Source organism: Manis pentadactyla, chromosome 13, assembly GCF_030020395.1.
Source record: "Manis pentadactyla isolate mManPen7 chromosome 13, mManPen7.hap1, whole genome shotgun sequence".
In the NCBI taxonomy this organism is placed as follows: Eukaryota; Metazoa; Chordata; class Mammalia; order Pholidota; family Manidae; genus Manis; species Manis pentadactyla.
Window position 1 is genome coordinate 69226592 of NC_080031.1, and position 16029 is coordinate 69242620.

Sequence of the window (16029 nt, forward strand, 5' to 3'; positions counted from 1 at the left end):
TTTTTAATTTGAAGGCTCCCAGTTTAAGACCTGTTCTTACATGCACAATAAACATATTAAATACTATTCATTGATTTGATGGTTTTAATTTTGCTTTTTATGGCTTTTTGACCCTCCCACCTGAAACAAGTAGAACACTAGACAAACTATGAAACATCAGACTCTAGTATTCAAATAATAAAGTCCAAAAGTCAAGGAGAGAAAGTAAAGATGAAAATAATTACGTTTAAAGGAAGTCAAGATTTGCTGTTATGATAAAGATGTGATCCATTGCCAACACAATGTGTGGCACATAGAAAGATATCAACAAATATTTGTTTGAATCAAATTAAAAAGCTAAGAAAAAGTTACCCAGTGATGAAATTAAGGTCTCTTGGTAACCACTGAAGTAGTGCAATTAGACATGTGCCAGAGTCATCTAATTATTAAGAGGAAAATGATGACATTCGTTAGTCATAAGATAAATAGGTGGCTCAGAGGTGAGAGCCCAATGAGTGATTTCCAAAGAAGTGGAAGGGAAGTCCTGGAAAACAGTGATGGTGGGGAAAGTCAAGGAGGACATGAGAGTTCTGGAAAATCTGTGAGTCAAAGAAGGTTAAGTTTTAAAGCCAACAGGTTAAAACCAGCCAAGAAAAGATGAGGCAAATGTGACTATGAACCCTGAATAGAATTTCCGATTAAGGAAAAGGGGAAAAAATGGCAGGAATGAGTTAGAATAGTTCAGAAATTAAAATAATTTAATAAATTAACATCCTTTGAAAGTCTTGAATGCTCAGATTAGGTTAAGATACAGAAAGGTATCTAAGGAATGGAAAATGATGCCTATCCCCACACACTCACCTCCAGACGGAAAGTTCCAAGACTAAAACACATGCTCAACTCCATGACAACGAAATCAAAACAAACAATATTTTGTTTTTCACTTGTCAGATAGGCAAATATTTTAAAGTATTGGCAATATCAAGTACTGGTGAGGAAGCAGAGAGAGGGGTCTTCTCATATATATTTGGTGGGTGAGATGTAAATAGTGCATCCACACCAGACTGCCATTGGCAGAATCCAGCGAGAGGGCAAATACCCACATTCCATAATTCAGAGATTCCATTTACTAATATACACCTGAGAGAAACTCTCCCATATGTTACCAGAGATGTAGAACGATGCAGTCTGGAGACAGCACTTCTTAGTCATATGCAAGGCTTGTACAAGGATGTACCTTGCAGTGTCATTTGCAATACTGGAAAACAGGAAACTATATAAACATGCACCAATAACTAAATATATAAATAAAATGTGTTGCATAATCATATGATTGAATTCAAGGTAGCAGTGAAAAGAATAGAATAAGATCTACATACACCAATAAGGTTGGATTTTTTAAAAACACAGCATGAGTTTGAAATAAAATCACTCATGGAAATCACTCATTGGGCTCTCATCTCTGAGCCACCTATTTATCTTATGACTAACGTCATGCTACATAAGGTATGATATCATTCAGGTAAACTTAAAACCACAAAAATCCCCCCATATACTGTTGAAGAATGATAGGCATGTATGTAAAAGCAAAAGCAATAGATGAGAAAAGGACCTAATTCATGAGTGGGGATGCGTTAGGACAGTCTGGAAAAGACAAGTGTTGGCTAAGAGCCCCTGAGCTCTATCTGTGATGTTTTATTTCTTAAAAAAAGAGGGTGAGAATGTCACTAGTTAATTCTTGGTTTTATGATATGTGTTTGTTTATACCCTTCCATGTAGAAAAATTCCCAAAAGAAAAATACAGATAAGGCAAATTATAAAGGCAAAAAAGAAAGAGAACTCTCAGAATAATTCTGGGACAAAAATTCATGAAGCTGCTTAATTGTGTTTTAAGAATAGTTTAGATCTACAGCCAAAGCATGATTCTAATGTAGGCAGAAAGTATGGAATTTTTTACAGATATGAAGGCAGAAAAAATATAAAATATCTGGCTTAAACAAGGTATTGACAAGCATATTCCTACACTTCCTGCCTATCAAAGATGTCTCTGCACATTTGTGCTTAGGGTTCCCTCCTTTTCAGCTTCTCAAGGAACTTTCTCCTTCAGCCTCTCCTCTTTCCTTCCCTGTTAATCGCTCACACCCTGCACAGGATCATGTTCATCAACCCACACATACGCTGTAGCTCCCCTTCAGAAATCCTCCCTTGACTCCAATGGGCCTGTGGCAAATGCCCCATTTCTCTATTTCCCTTCAAAACTTTTTTTTTTAAGCTTTTCTGAGCTCACCGTCTCTACTCCCCCTCCCCACTGTTGACTCATCCACACCTCCAGCAACTCCATCCTGAACCTGCCGCCAGAATGCTGAGTGGCGAACCTCAGTGAACACTTCTCTCTCTCTAGCTTACCCAGCCCTCCCCAGCTAGCTCCTCTTTAGCAGGTCTCATTCAGTCCAATATATTAAACATCACCAATATGCTCATAATGCCACATCTTTTCTTCAGTAAAAACCTCTCTTCTCTAGATTTATATGAAATGGTAAACTGTACGCTTTCACTTCATATCTACTTAACATGTTGAAGAGAGACGTTCTTGATTCCCTTACCCCAAACTCTACTCTCCCCTAGTTATCTCCAGTCGAAAAATGGTACCACAATCCCCAAAACTGCCTAAGTATCCTAAAGTCTTCCTTTTGACAGGCTCTGTGTTCACCATTTCTTTTATTGCTTTCATTTATATTTCCAGAATATGCCTAGAATCCATCTGCTTCCTTCCCCCCCACCCACCCACTGCCCCATCCTGGTCCTAGCCGTGCTCCTTCTGGCCCAGATGGTTACGAAGGCTTTCTGACTTGTCTCCCAGCTTTAGCTCCTGCCCTCTCCTATCTTCTGCTATGCACATTGCAAATAGAAAGACCATTTACAAATACAGATCATGGTACTTCAAACCAAAATCTTTCAGTGCTTCTCATTATTAGCATTAGCATAAATTCTGAAATCCTTAAAGTGGCCTGCACTTTAACGGATGGCCTAGTAACTGATCTAATTACTAATTTCCTTTCCAGCTTGAGCTTCTGCCATCTCTTACCTGCCTGGCCACACATGAACCACATATCCTGTCTATTCGTTGATTGCAACAACCTCTCTCACCCACTTCACATCTGCCAGGCCTTCTGCACAGTGTGACATTCTCCTAGGTCTTCCTATAACTGTCTTCACCTTATCCTTTATATCTCAGATCAAATGTCACCTACACAGAGAATGTGCAAACCTAATGTGTGCAGCATACTTTTTCCTGAGATTCTTAGAGATTACAACCTGTTTTCTATAGCTGGATTGCATGATACCGTGTTCAAGGGAACAGGTTTGAGGGAGCCTGTAGGAACGTGAGTTGCTTAGAGCAGTTATCATCAACCTTGACTACATATTAGATGCAGGATCCCCCCCTGACCAACTGAATAAGAATCTCTGGGAGGAGAGAATGGGAGTCAGTGCTTTCCTAAGTCAATCTCCTTCTCTAGGTGAGTTGGACATGCAGCCAGGGTTGAGAACCATGGCTTAAACTCTGGAAAAATTAATGAAGGTGTCTTTTGTTTAGGGGTTGTTGAGGGACATTTTATCACATTTATGCTCTTTGAGGATCTGAAATGAATATTGAAGTAGGAAACATTCCATTCAACACCTGTAAGCACTCTGCAGTGGATCCCTTTCTCTTAGCTCTGACATCAAGGCAGCTCCACCACCAGAGATCATCCATTGTTGGCATTTGAAAAAACAAAACAAACCTTCCTTGTATATTCTAACATCTCAAGGTGAAGGTTTTGGCAGAAGTTTCTTTGCTAAAAATGCGATTGCTTTTGCTGCCTCCATTACACTGTATGTCAAAGGGATGGTGCAGCAAAAGGTTAACTGAGCAGACTCAGGATGGCCAAGCCCTGCACATCCCAAAACAAGGCTCATCTTCAGGACTGGCCCATGGCTGCCTCCTGGGAGGTCACTGCTGAGCCCTGGAATATCCTGCCTGATAAGAGTGTTCCTGTATGTCTGAGGCCTTGGCCCTACTGTATCAGAAGGACCAGATAGTTTTGCTAAAATGTGGCATATGGCAAATGCCCATTTTTGTGTGCCTGGGGCCTCAACCATACGATATCAGTTTGACCTCTTGAGGGCAGGAGACTGAGTAGCTAAAGTCACTCCTAGTAAAACACATGGACACCAAGGCTCAGGCAAGCTTCCCTGGTTGGCAGCACTTCACACCATGCTGTCATACATCATTGCCGAAAGCAGTAAGTGTGTCCCTGTACAGCTTCACAGGGAACGACATCAGGAAGCCGGTGCCTGGTTTCTCCTGAACTTCGTCCGTGCGCTCTTTCCCTTTGCTGATTTTGATCCGTAATATACCCGAACTATGAGTATAACAGCCTTTCTGAATCCTGTGAGTCCTTCTTGTGAGTCACAAACCTGAGGCTGGTCCTGAGACCCCTGACAGAAGGAAATAAGTATATCTCCTTATTTCAACCGTACGGCCCTCCCAAAGTTTGCTCTTTAATGGTTATTCATTCTTTAGGAAATACTTCACTCAGAGAAACAATGATACCCAGTGGTTAGTTTTTGGTAGCTGAAAAACACCTCCCTTTCAATCATCATGAAGTAGAAATTAGCTTAGTGCATACTTATTTTTTTTAATGACCCACTTGCCTATTAGTGTTGCTTAACTGCTCATGTTCTTGCACTTCTTACACTTTGTTCCCTAAAGAAATATTTTGGCTGCACCAGGGATTAACAAAGCAATGTAGGAAAACTGGTCTGGGACCCTAAGCTTCTTTTTTGAATCTTATTTATGACTCATTTATGTATATTGGAAAATACATTCTGTAACGACAGAAAGGAATACAGCAGGTCGAGAAACTCTTACCTCACACCTCCTTGCCCTACAAATCTAGTGACTGCTAGCCATCCAGCACCCATTACAGAGGAATGAATTTGCTTTTAGAGAAGTGCAGCGATGCCAACCACCAAGGCTGCTGACCCCTACATCAGAGCAAGGATGATTAGTGAACAAGAAACAGAACTTCTCCACATCTTTCCTCCTCTCATGCCTCCAAAACATACTCTTCTCTTCCCAGTTCATGGGCATTGCTCAGTCATTTTTATGCATAGTGATTCTATGTGCAGGTCAGATATTTGAAACTCAGATTTACACTGACCTGCATCTCACGCTACACTTAATTCAAAATATATAATTCACATAAATTCCTTCTGAAGGCTTTTCTTGTGATTAAGTCACAGTACTACGAAGTCCATGTCCAGCTTCTGATGCATATATGTCTAAAGCTCTAGAAAACCATAGAAATGCTGGCTTCTGGAGTCTCCCTTTCATTCCACTGGAGCATCAGCCCTCAGCACTGCTGAGAGTTCACATCCTCATTCATTAATTATATTTTTCATGCTATCTACCTAACGAACACTTGTTACTCCATTTTCCTCCAATGGAAGCAGAGATTAGAGTGGCGTGTTTTGAAGGTGGAGAAAGGCCCTTAAGCCACGGAATAGAGGCAGCCACTGGCAGATTAAAAAGGAGAGGAAACCTGTTCTCCCCCCAGAGCCTCCAAAAGGAATCAGCCCTGCCGCCACCTTGGACCTTAGCCCAGTGAGACTGACTTCAGACTTTAGACTTCCAGAACCTTAAAAGAAAAAATTTATGGTGTTGTAAGCCACTGAGCTTGTGGTAATTTATTACAGCAGCAAAACTAATACTAATAGAAAATGAACACGCCATATTTATGGACCCAAACGTTCTTCTCTGTGGAGAGAAAGGTTCAATTCTGTTGCGGTGGGGGCTCTCTTCTGCAAATATGTAGATTAACTCCATTCCAAAGCTAATTTAGACATAGCCTTCCTTTCAGAGGGCTTATCTTAATTTAGAAATAAAATATCACAGGAAGGAAAAAATAGCATTTGGTAAATTTTTAAAATTATAACTTATTCTAAAGATATTTGCTATGGCTAGAGACAGTCTTTGCAGGGCAATTGGCCTTTAAATAGAGAAAATAATGATCTAAGTTTCAGATTCCTGCATTAGGTTTTATTACATGCAATGTCTGGGCTATATTAAACTCCTGGAAATCAGGGTTTATAATGGAATGGCTGACAGATCCTTAACTTTAATAGCCTTTCCAAGTACTGCAATAGTGAGCATTACTTTTTAATGTCATAAAATGATGGTTAAAACACTACAGAATTTTCTCAAGACAGATAAGCAGGTGTTCAAGAGAGCAGAACTATTTAAACTTCATTGATTTATGGTCTATCTTATATTGAAGGCCAAAAGTTTTATTGAATTCCCACAGTAGCTATTCTGAACTTAATTTTCCAAAATAGTGGGACTATTTCAGGGTTCCCCATATATATTAATTCGTTCATTTTAACACTTGTGCTTCTGGATTTTTTAAGTTACTGGGCATAATGAAATAGAAGCCATCGCTGCCAGTGTGAGTTATTCTATGTTTACTTCTTACTGGTTGACTTTTCAAAGTACATTGTGTGTAATAAATACCAATGCAGAGCACTAAATCATAGTCTAGGAACACAGCCTGCAACTAATTGTTTAAGCTGCACAATATTTTCACTCTTCAGAACTGTGAATATGACATAACTTCTTATTTAGTGTGAGTGAATGTCAAAGCATTAATTATATAAGCCCTGCCCTCTGGACTTCTTCCTCCAACCTACCCTTAACCCAATATCTGTAATCTTTATGTTGCCTGACTGAAAGTAAAGTAGCTATCAGAAGATACCCAGTAAACTATTAAACATTTTTTTATGATCTGTTAGCATTTTCTGCTGGTTTACATAAAAATCAATACTCTTATAACTGTAGAACCCAACCCTGATGATTTACTGAAAGTGATATTTACTGTGGACTAAAATAGAAATACCATTAGCTCTCAACACCAAATAACATTAGAGAAAGCCAGAAGCAAAATAATTACTATTAGTTAGACAATGTGGATGCCAAAACATCTGATATCCCAACTTATCTTTAGTACTGGCTGTAATAGCAATAAATTCCTCTTGTGAGAGGCATGGTTGCAGGGTGAGTCAGGCAGTGTATGAATACACACATGGCTTATAGTACATTAACTTTAACTCCTGTACTTTCCTCTCTAAGTTCCCAGGCTCGAATAACAAAATGAGTCAAACCTAGAAAATAAAAGGGTTACAAGCATACTGAGAATAAAATGACAACACATGATCAAAAAATTAAAAATTTAGGCAATAAACAGTTGAGGGAACCTTAGAAGACACTCAGTTTAAACAATATTTCTATGTAACTTCCACCCATGTGAACAATTTTATTATAACCGAAGAAAATTACCAAAGACATGCCCCTTTAAAAATAAGTATTGCTAGTAAGTTGCTTAAAAATGATGGGACCAATGCCAGCATTTACTTTGATACTCTTTGAACCAAATCATTTACATTATTAAGTCAAAATTGTTCTGCTTCACCGAAATGTCTCATGGTTCATTCAATTCCTAATACCAAGCAATTGGATTGAAAGGGAAGCCTCAGATTTTGAATAAGAGAAGCTGCAGAAACTGTATGTTTCTCCTTGACCAGATCTGTAAAACATAAATATGGTTAATTTACACACAGTGTTATTTTCATTGTTTATAAGACTGTTTTGAGTTTGTTTAAAAACATCATTCAACCAGGAGCATAATCAAACTGAAATTTACTCCCATAAATATAGTCAGTTGTAAAATGGGTAAAGAGGGCAAGTACCTCAACATAATAAAGGCCATATATGACAAACCCACAGCCAACATCATACTTAACAGTGCAAAGCTAAAAGCTTTTCCTCTAAGATCAGGAACAAGACAAGGATGCCAACTCTCCCGTTTTTATTCAACATAGTACTGGAGGTCCTAGCCACAGCAATCAGACAACACAAAGAAATAAAAGGCATCCAGATTGGTAAGGAAGAAGTCAAACTATCACTGTTTGCAGATGACATGATATTGAAAATATAAAACCCTAAAGAATCCACTCCAAAACTACTAGAACTAATATCTGAATTCAGCAAAGCTTCAGGATACAAAATTAATACACAGAAATCTATTGCCTTCCTACACACTAATGATAAATTAGCAGAAAGAGAAATCAGGAAAACAATTCCATTCACAATTGCATCTAAAAGAATAAAACACCTAGAAATAAACCTAACAAAGGAAGTGAAAGACCTATACCCTGAAAACTACAAGACACTCTTGAGAGAATTTAAAGAGGACACTAATAAATGGAAATTCATACCATGCTCTTGGGTAGGAAGAATTAATGTTGTTAAAATGTCCATCCTGCCTAAAGCAATCTACAGATTCAATGCAATCCCTATCAAAATACTGAGAGCATTCTTCAACAAACTAGAAATTCTAAAATTCATATGGAACCACAAAAGACCCCGAATAACAAGCAATCCTGAAAAGGAAGAATAAAGCAGGGGGGATCTCGCTTTCCAACTTCAAGCTCTACTACAAACCCACAGTAATCAAGACAATTTGGTACTGGCACAAGAACAGACCCATAGACCAGTAGAACAGAATAGTGTCCAGATGTTAACCCAAGCATATATGGTCAATTAATATATGATAAAGGAGCCATGGATATACAGTGGGAAAATGACAGCCTCTTTAGTAGCTGGTGTTGGCAAAACTGGACAGCTACATGTAAGAGAATGAAACTGGATTACTGCCTAACTCCATACACAAAAGTAAACTCTAAATGGATCAAAGACGTGAATGTAAGTCATGAAACCATAAAACTCTTAGAAGAAAACATAGGCAAAACTCTCTTGAATATAAACATAAGCCACTTTTCATGAACATATCTCCCCGGGCAAGGAAAACAAAAGCAAAAATGAACAAGTGGGACTACATCAAACTAAAAAGCTTCTGTACAGCAAAGGACAACATTAGTAGTACAAAAAGGCAAACTACAGTGTGGGAGAATATATTCATAAATGACATATCTGATAAGGGGTTGACATCCAAAATATATAAAGAGCTCATGTGCCTCATCAAACAAAAAGCAAATAATCCAATTAAAAAATGGGCAGAGGATCTGAACAGACACTTCTCCAAAGAAGAAATTCAGAATGCCAACAGGCATATGAAAAGATGCTCCACATCACTAATCATCAGGGAAATGCAAATTAAAACTGCAATGAGGTATCACCTCACACCAGTTAAGATGGCCAACATTGAAAAGACAAATAACAAATGCTGGTGAGGATGCAGAAAAAGGGGAGCCCTCCTACACTGCTGGTGGGAATGTAAATTAGTTCAACCTTTCTGGAAAGCAATATGGAGGTTCCTCAAAAAACTAAAAATAGAAATACCATTTGGCCCAGGAATTACACTCTTAGGAATTTACCCTAAGAATGCAGGATCCCAGATTCAAAAAGATATATACACCCTATGTTTATCGCAGCACTATTTACAATAGCCAAGAAATGGTAGCAACCTAAGTGTCCATCAGTAGATGAATAGATAAAGAAGATGTGGAACATAGACACAATGGAATATTATTCAGCGATAAGAAGAAAACAAATCCTACCATTTGCAACAACATGGATGGAGCTAGAGGGTATTATGCTCAGTGAAATAAGCCAGGTGGAGAAAGACAAGTACCAAATGATTTCACTCATCTGTAGAGCATAAGAACAAAGAAAAAACTGAAGGAACAAAATAGCAGCAGAATCACAGAACCCAAGAATGGACTAACGGTTACCAAGGGGAAAGGGACTGGGGAGGATGGGTGGGAAGCGAGGGATAAGGGGAATAAGGGGCATTGCAATTAGCACACATAACATAGGGGGGACACAGGGAAGGCAATATAGGACAGAGAAGACAATTAGTGACTCTATAGCATCTTACTATGCTGATGGACAGTGAATGTAATGGGGTATGTGGTGGGGATTGATAATGGGGGGAATCTAGTAACCACAATGTTGCTTATGTGATTGTATATTAATGATACCAAAATAAAAATAAACAAATAAATAAATAAAACACTGGCAGTCTCTCAGAAACAGTCCAGCCATGCAGGACTTTGTTTTCCAAGCATGTGATATTTTTGAACTTTGGCATACATTTATTCTGTGCTTTCAATAAGTTATTTTAAAATAGTTTTCAGACATCCTGTAAGTTATTAAATTTATAGGCTCTTCAATGTTTTCCTTGACGTCCACAATTTTTCCATGGTTCCCCTTTCCAAAAAAAAAAAAGATAGCCCAGTTGTAACTCTGGGCTGGGGGGCGGGGATATTTTCCCAGCCCGCGGCAAAGTCCCTTTGAAGGGAAATCAGCCAAAGAGAGAAATAAAGTGGGAGAAAGCTGTTTATTGCTAACAAGCAGTCATCCACTTCTGCTCGCCCGTGTCTCTCATGACCTGGCTGCAGAAAATGGGACCCCACCCAACCTCTCAGGTCCAGATACGCCCTGGCTAACCCTTGTAATTACCTATTGATATGGAGATGCACTAAGGCCAGGTGAGAGATTCTGGAAATGTTTCAATTTTACCCACACCAGTTATTTGATCAAATACACTTGAGCTCATTTTCCCATCTGCTTTGTCAGGCAAAAGAGATGCTTACAAGGTCATGAGAACACTACAGGGAAGAAAAGCTGGAATTCTAACCCTCTGATTCCACATTTTCTATTATTGGAAACATTTGCAAGAGGGCCCATATCATGTTTGCCACATAAAAATATTCACTGTGACATGACTTAAGTTATCACAACCTTTTCCACCTTACCATTCCTGTTTTCTACAACCAATTTCTATATTCGACTTTCCTAAAATAATCCTATAGATTGTGGTTGGATACTTACTGACAACTGAGGATTTTCTAACTCAGTGAACTTCCAACAAGCTTTTCTCCTGAAGTGAAATTTCAGACTTTGACCATATTAAGTCTCTTATTTCTTCAACTTTAATGTGGAACTACAGGGAGAAAAGCTAGTTTACCTTTTCATTTGGAAAATATATAGGAGAAAATAATAAGGAGCCATATTTGGAATTTTTCTAATTTGAGGAATTCAGGTAATTATGTAATAATTCTAAAATTAAATCTTGATATGATATGCATCTGCTTTTAAAATTGCTAATTATAATGTCACAGATCATCTGGACTAATAATGTAAATTTTAATAGCGAGTCTATGGCAAGGATGGTTTTCTTCTTTGGTATCCTTACCTAATATTTTTAAGACAGATAGATGGATAAATGTATTATAAACTATAGCTACCATTTGAATCAATTGGTGAGAAAGACTACAGTATTCCTGTAGGAGAGATGATGTTTTTTGCTAGGAAACTACCTTAGACTGTTAGCATCTGAAATATGGTCTCACTATACAGGTGGAGGAAGTTTAGAAAAGGAAGATTTAAATTATTCTGTGTCACAAAGTAATAGAGAATTTGGAGTTGTCCACCAGTACTTTGAGAAAGGAATTGGGACCCTGAAAGAGGACACTGTTGAAGTGTCAAGAAGGAGGGAACCCCACAAGGTGGCAGAGAGCCAGCTTACGTGGAAGGGCATGATCGTGCAGGAACTGTAACATGAACAATGTTACAATGGGAAGATGTTTCCTATCCAGGTGATACGGACTCTACCATACCCTAAACCTTAGCAACAGCCTATTTTAAGTTGGGACACTGGCAAAGCGAGCTGAGGCCCAAGGAGCTGAAGTGATGGATCCAGGGGAGAGTGGAGAAGGCAACGGAGTAAAGCAACTGCAGAAGAAGTGGGAGAGAATCGCCCACCCCATCCCGGGGGATGACAGGAAGCTGATTCCCGCAGTGTGCCAGCAGGGGAGGGATGGGCTGCATCTGCCATCCAGAGCACAGTTCCATTTAGGCAACAGGCACGGAAGTTAAGTTTGGGGAGAAGAAGGTCCCAACAAGAACCTAAACTATGCCTTCCTCTGGTGTTAAGAAATGTCTGGGGGTATTTTGGAAAACTGGGAATGCAGGCATGAAACAAACGACTGTCTGCGGTAGCAGCGTGCCTTTGGCTTCTTGTAAGCAATAAATACGCTCACACGTCTACTGCCTTAAACACACACACACACTGCACTCTATCAGGACTTCGATCACCGTGCTTTTTGCTCCTTCTCATCGGAGTCCTCTATTTTAGAAGTGTTGTCTACAAAAGCTACCTCCACTTCTTCACCTCACTTCTTCTCGATCCAGAGCAATCAGCTCTCATTATCATTGTCTCCCTGAAACTGACTTCAGTAAGTTCACAAAATTGTCACCTTTTAAATTCTATAGTCAGTGAATACCATTTATTTATTGTTTAATTTCACATAAAGACAGAGGCTCTGAAAATTAATTTTGAAAAAATGTTACTGATCAATGGTCCCAATTTAACAAGACAATTTCTTACTTACATATTGGGTTTCTTTTTGTAAATGTGGGCACTTTTTCATCCTTATTCTTCTTGCTTTCTTGGTGTATTTGACACTCATGAGCTCTCTATCCTATTTTGCAACTCAATCCAACTTTCTTTTATAATTTTGGCTTCTTGTTTTCAACTTCGTGGGCCCTTCTTCCTCTGTGTAGCTCTAATGGTATCAGGGTCAAGGACAACAAAGTGCTTTCTGAGTCCTACAAGAGACTAAGCATGACTAGGTTATAGGAGGTGAGATGGGGCATACTGGAAGGTCAGCTGGAACGGTTACCAAGGGTTAGATCACAAACCTAATAAGAAGCTCAGGTTTCACCCTCATCAGTGGGCAGCCACTGAAATGGGCAATGATAAGTTTGGAATGATAAAATAAGAGTTTTTATTTCATTTCTCCAGATCACTCTGGAAGAAAGTACTCAGTGTGCAAAGACCAGAAGCAGGAAGCCCAAGGAACAAGATGTTGCAATAAGTCAAATAGGTAATTATGATCGGGAGGGTCACACATCCCATGGGAAATGGAGAGAAAAGAAGTGGACAGACTCAAGAGATATGCTGGAAGAGGAAATGACACAACTGGGTGGCTAACGGAATGAAAAGATATGAGAATCACACAGGTTTCTGGCCAGGGTAACCAAGCAGGTGGTCAGGCCATTCACTGAGATAACAAATATGGAAGGAGGAAGAAGGGGCTGAGAGAGATGGGCTAATGATTAATTAAGCCTGGGTGTGTTAAGTTCAAGGTTTCTCCACCCAAGTGAAAATGTACAGTGGGCAACTGGACATGTGCGTAAGAATCTCAGGAGAGATATTTATACTGAAATATAATTTTGGAAATCATGAGAATATATAAAATCAGTGCAAACAGGAGTATGACCATTGAGTCCCTTCTTTCCCATGTTTAACTTCTTCACATCTAACTGTAAGAACATGACCATGGTTGAGTTGGACGAAAGACTCTTTAACCTTTGCTGAGGAGTTAATAAAAGGGCCCAAGTGGAGCTTCAGAAGCCAAATCTAGGCTAGGTTGTTAATGTCTTCTGTGTGTCTATATACATCAAAAGAGAGAAGGGCCAGGATGAACATACAAGTGACCTCAGGAGAACCTAAAATAACCCACAGTGCAAAGGAGAATGATTTAAAAACACCCACTGGCATCATCAGGGATTTGAAAGAATATTATAACCATTTCAAATAAAATACAGCAGAGAAACAAATAACAGCAAAGCAGAAGCTGCTATGACAGGAACTATTGAAAAACAAGAAAATATTCTTCAAACTTAAAAATACTAATATCAAAATTAAAAATTCAATAGAAGTTCTGGAAGCAGAGGGATATATTCTTTTTCTCTGATAGCTCCTATCACAGCCTCAAGTTAATCAGAGTAAAGGTCATGTACACAGAATGGCAAAAAAGGAGAGAATATGAATAAATTTCAAAATATAACCTCCTTGTGCATTAAACTACTCTTTCAAATCTTACATGTTTTCCTGAGCCTCAGTGGCTGATTCTGGAAGCACAACTGCTGAGGGGGGCAGGGATGGGGGCTCTACAGGTGGAATTTTTCTTGTGCTTCAAGATGTGCATTAACATTTAATTATGACTATTGTACTACTGGGAATTGGGGAAATATCGGTGCCCATACGGTGCCACTTCTTCCATACCAGAAAGATGGTGGTAGCAGTGGACACTTGGGTGATTCTCAAGGATACCGCTTACAGGGAGGCAATGTGATCACATGAGTAAGGCCATGCACAGACCCAAAGAGCCTCTGTGCTTAACAGACGGAGTGACATCCTCAGTAACAACTAGGGGATGCATCTCAGATAATGTTCCGAACATCCATGTTGATCAGGATTGGCACTTGTGTAGTTTGAGTTGCATTCTACTCTTCCTTCTAGGAAGTTCTGAAAGCCCTCTGCTTCTTATCTCCTCTGCCCTTATATTCCAACCTTTGTCATTTCTTACCTTAATCAATGGCTGTTTGTTATTTCATGCCTTGTCTTCAGCCCTATACCTGCCACCCTTGATAAATGTTTATTTTAAAATAAATGAATGACTGCTGATTTTGATTCACTAAATCTATTTGAGATTCTCCATGCTCATGACACTCCTAGTTTATTCAATAAAGAAAAATAATTTTCATTATAAAGCATTTCTGTAGTACATGAAACTTTGTTTCCCTGGTACATAAGAGATTTCTACTTAATTGATGATATACATATTTTAAATTATGTTAGTATATTTTTGAGCCATATACACGGCATTAAAATTTCACTTAAGTACATAGATATTTCTGTACTCTTTTCTTGATCATTAAGTCTCCAAAATAATTCATTTGACCAGTAAATATATAATTTGAATAAAGGGAAAGATATACCCATCTAATTTTTTAAATCTTAAGATAAATAGAAGAGCTGGTCCTGAAGAATTACAGTATGCTACCTCATAGGCTGCTATCTTGTTTTGTTATAAAATTATCCTTAAGTCCTTGCTAAATAGTAATGCTTCCTAGGAATAGAAAGGAAATACTTTATAAGAGAACTTGAAGTAACTCAGCAGATTTTTTAATAAAAATACACTTTGTAGGTAGCTTAGAAATTATTTATCAACTATATCCTACCATCACTGCTGGTACACACACCACATATCATACATACAGTCTCTTTCCCTCTCTTTCTCTAACTTTTTGAGGTTCATAATTTGAAATTTGAAATATCTCTATGACCTTAAAGAATTCTTGCATTGCTAATGAGAATGGTGGGTTTGAGATCTTTAGTAATATTCATAGGATGAAACATACAGAGGGACTCTCAAAGCTTAATCAGGCTCCAAAATTTTTAGTCACTAGGCTTGCTGGAAAATTATCACAGTCCTGATTCCAGGACAGAAATATAACCTTATTCAATCATTATTCACAGAAAAAGGGTTCAGATGCCTTAACATGCAGTGGTGGAAAGTTTTTCCAAACTCTATTTAGTGTCAAAACAACACTGGGCCAGTGATTTTTTTTTAACAAGTTAGAATGGTATTTCTTATTTTTACAGGGCATTCTAATCATATTTGATGCCATTTTAAGGATTAATGATTGTATGTGATATTTAATAACTAACCCAAACAGTCAGGATAGTTGGCAATAACTTTAGAATAATTTAGATGCCTTGAAATCTCTGACATATGAAAACATCAGTTCATCCAACTCTGGCATCATTAAGACTATTCTTTGTACTAGTGAAATCTCTTGGTTCCTTGCAAACTCTGCCCTCCCAAGTTCTGCATAAAGTATTCTTTAATATGTGTAAATTATTACCAAGGGATATTATGAAAAAATAATTAGAAGAGTAATGTCAGGCTCTGATGTTCTGCCATGTAGATGAACCCAGCCATTACTGAATTAAGGATCGTGTCTCTTCACCTTCCTTGAAGAGCCTGATGGGAAGCTGCCTCTTCTTCAGAGAGGAAAATCCAGTTCAGAACAATAACCTTTGCTGATCAATATGTAGCCTTAAAAAAAATAAAAATAAAGAAAGGATCTGAGACTTAAAAATATAAGAACTAAATTAAGCTGAAGCCTAAAGTGGA

At 38.4% G+C, this 16029-nt stretch overlaps 1 long non-coding RNA gene across 3 annotated transcripts in view; it reads right to left on the reverse strand.

Annotated features, from left to right (window-relative positions):
* The window catches only part of LOC118921373 (uncharacterized), a 51650-nt gene that overhangs the window by 12354 nt on the left and 23267 nt on the right, over positions 1-16029 (reverse strand). For 2 of the 3 annotated variants that reach the window (XR_005028316.2, XR_008993287.1), the window contains 2 exons: positions 15863-15951; positions 12154-13494 (listed from right to left, as the gene is read on the reverse strand). This is a non-coding gene — a long non-coding RNA (uncharacterized LOC118921373). Of the gene's footprint in view, positions 1-12153; positions 13495-15862; positions 15952-16029 lie in introns of those variants that run through there. The other variant, XR_008993288.1, reaches the window with a different exon arrangement.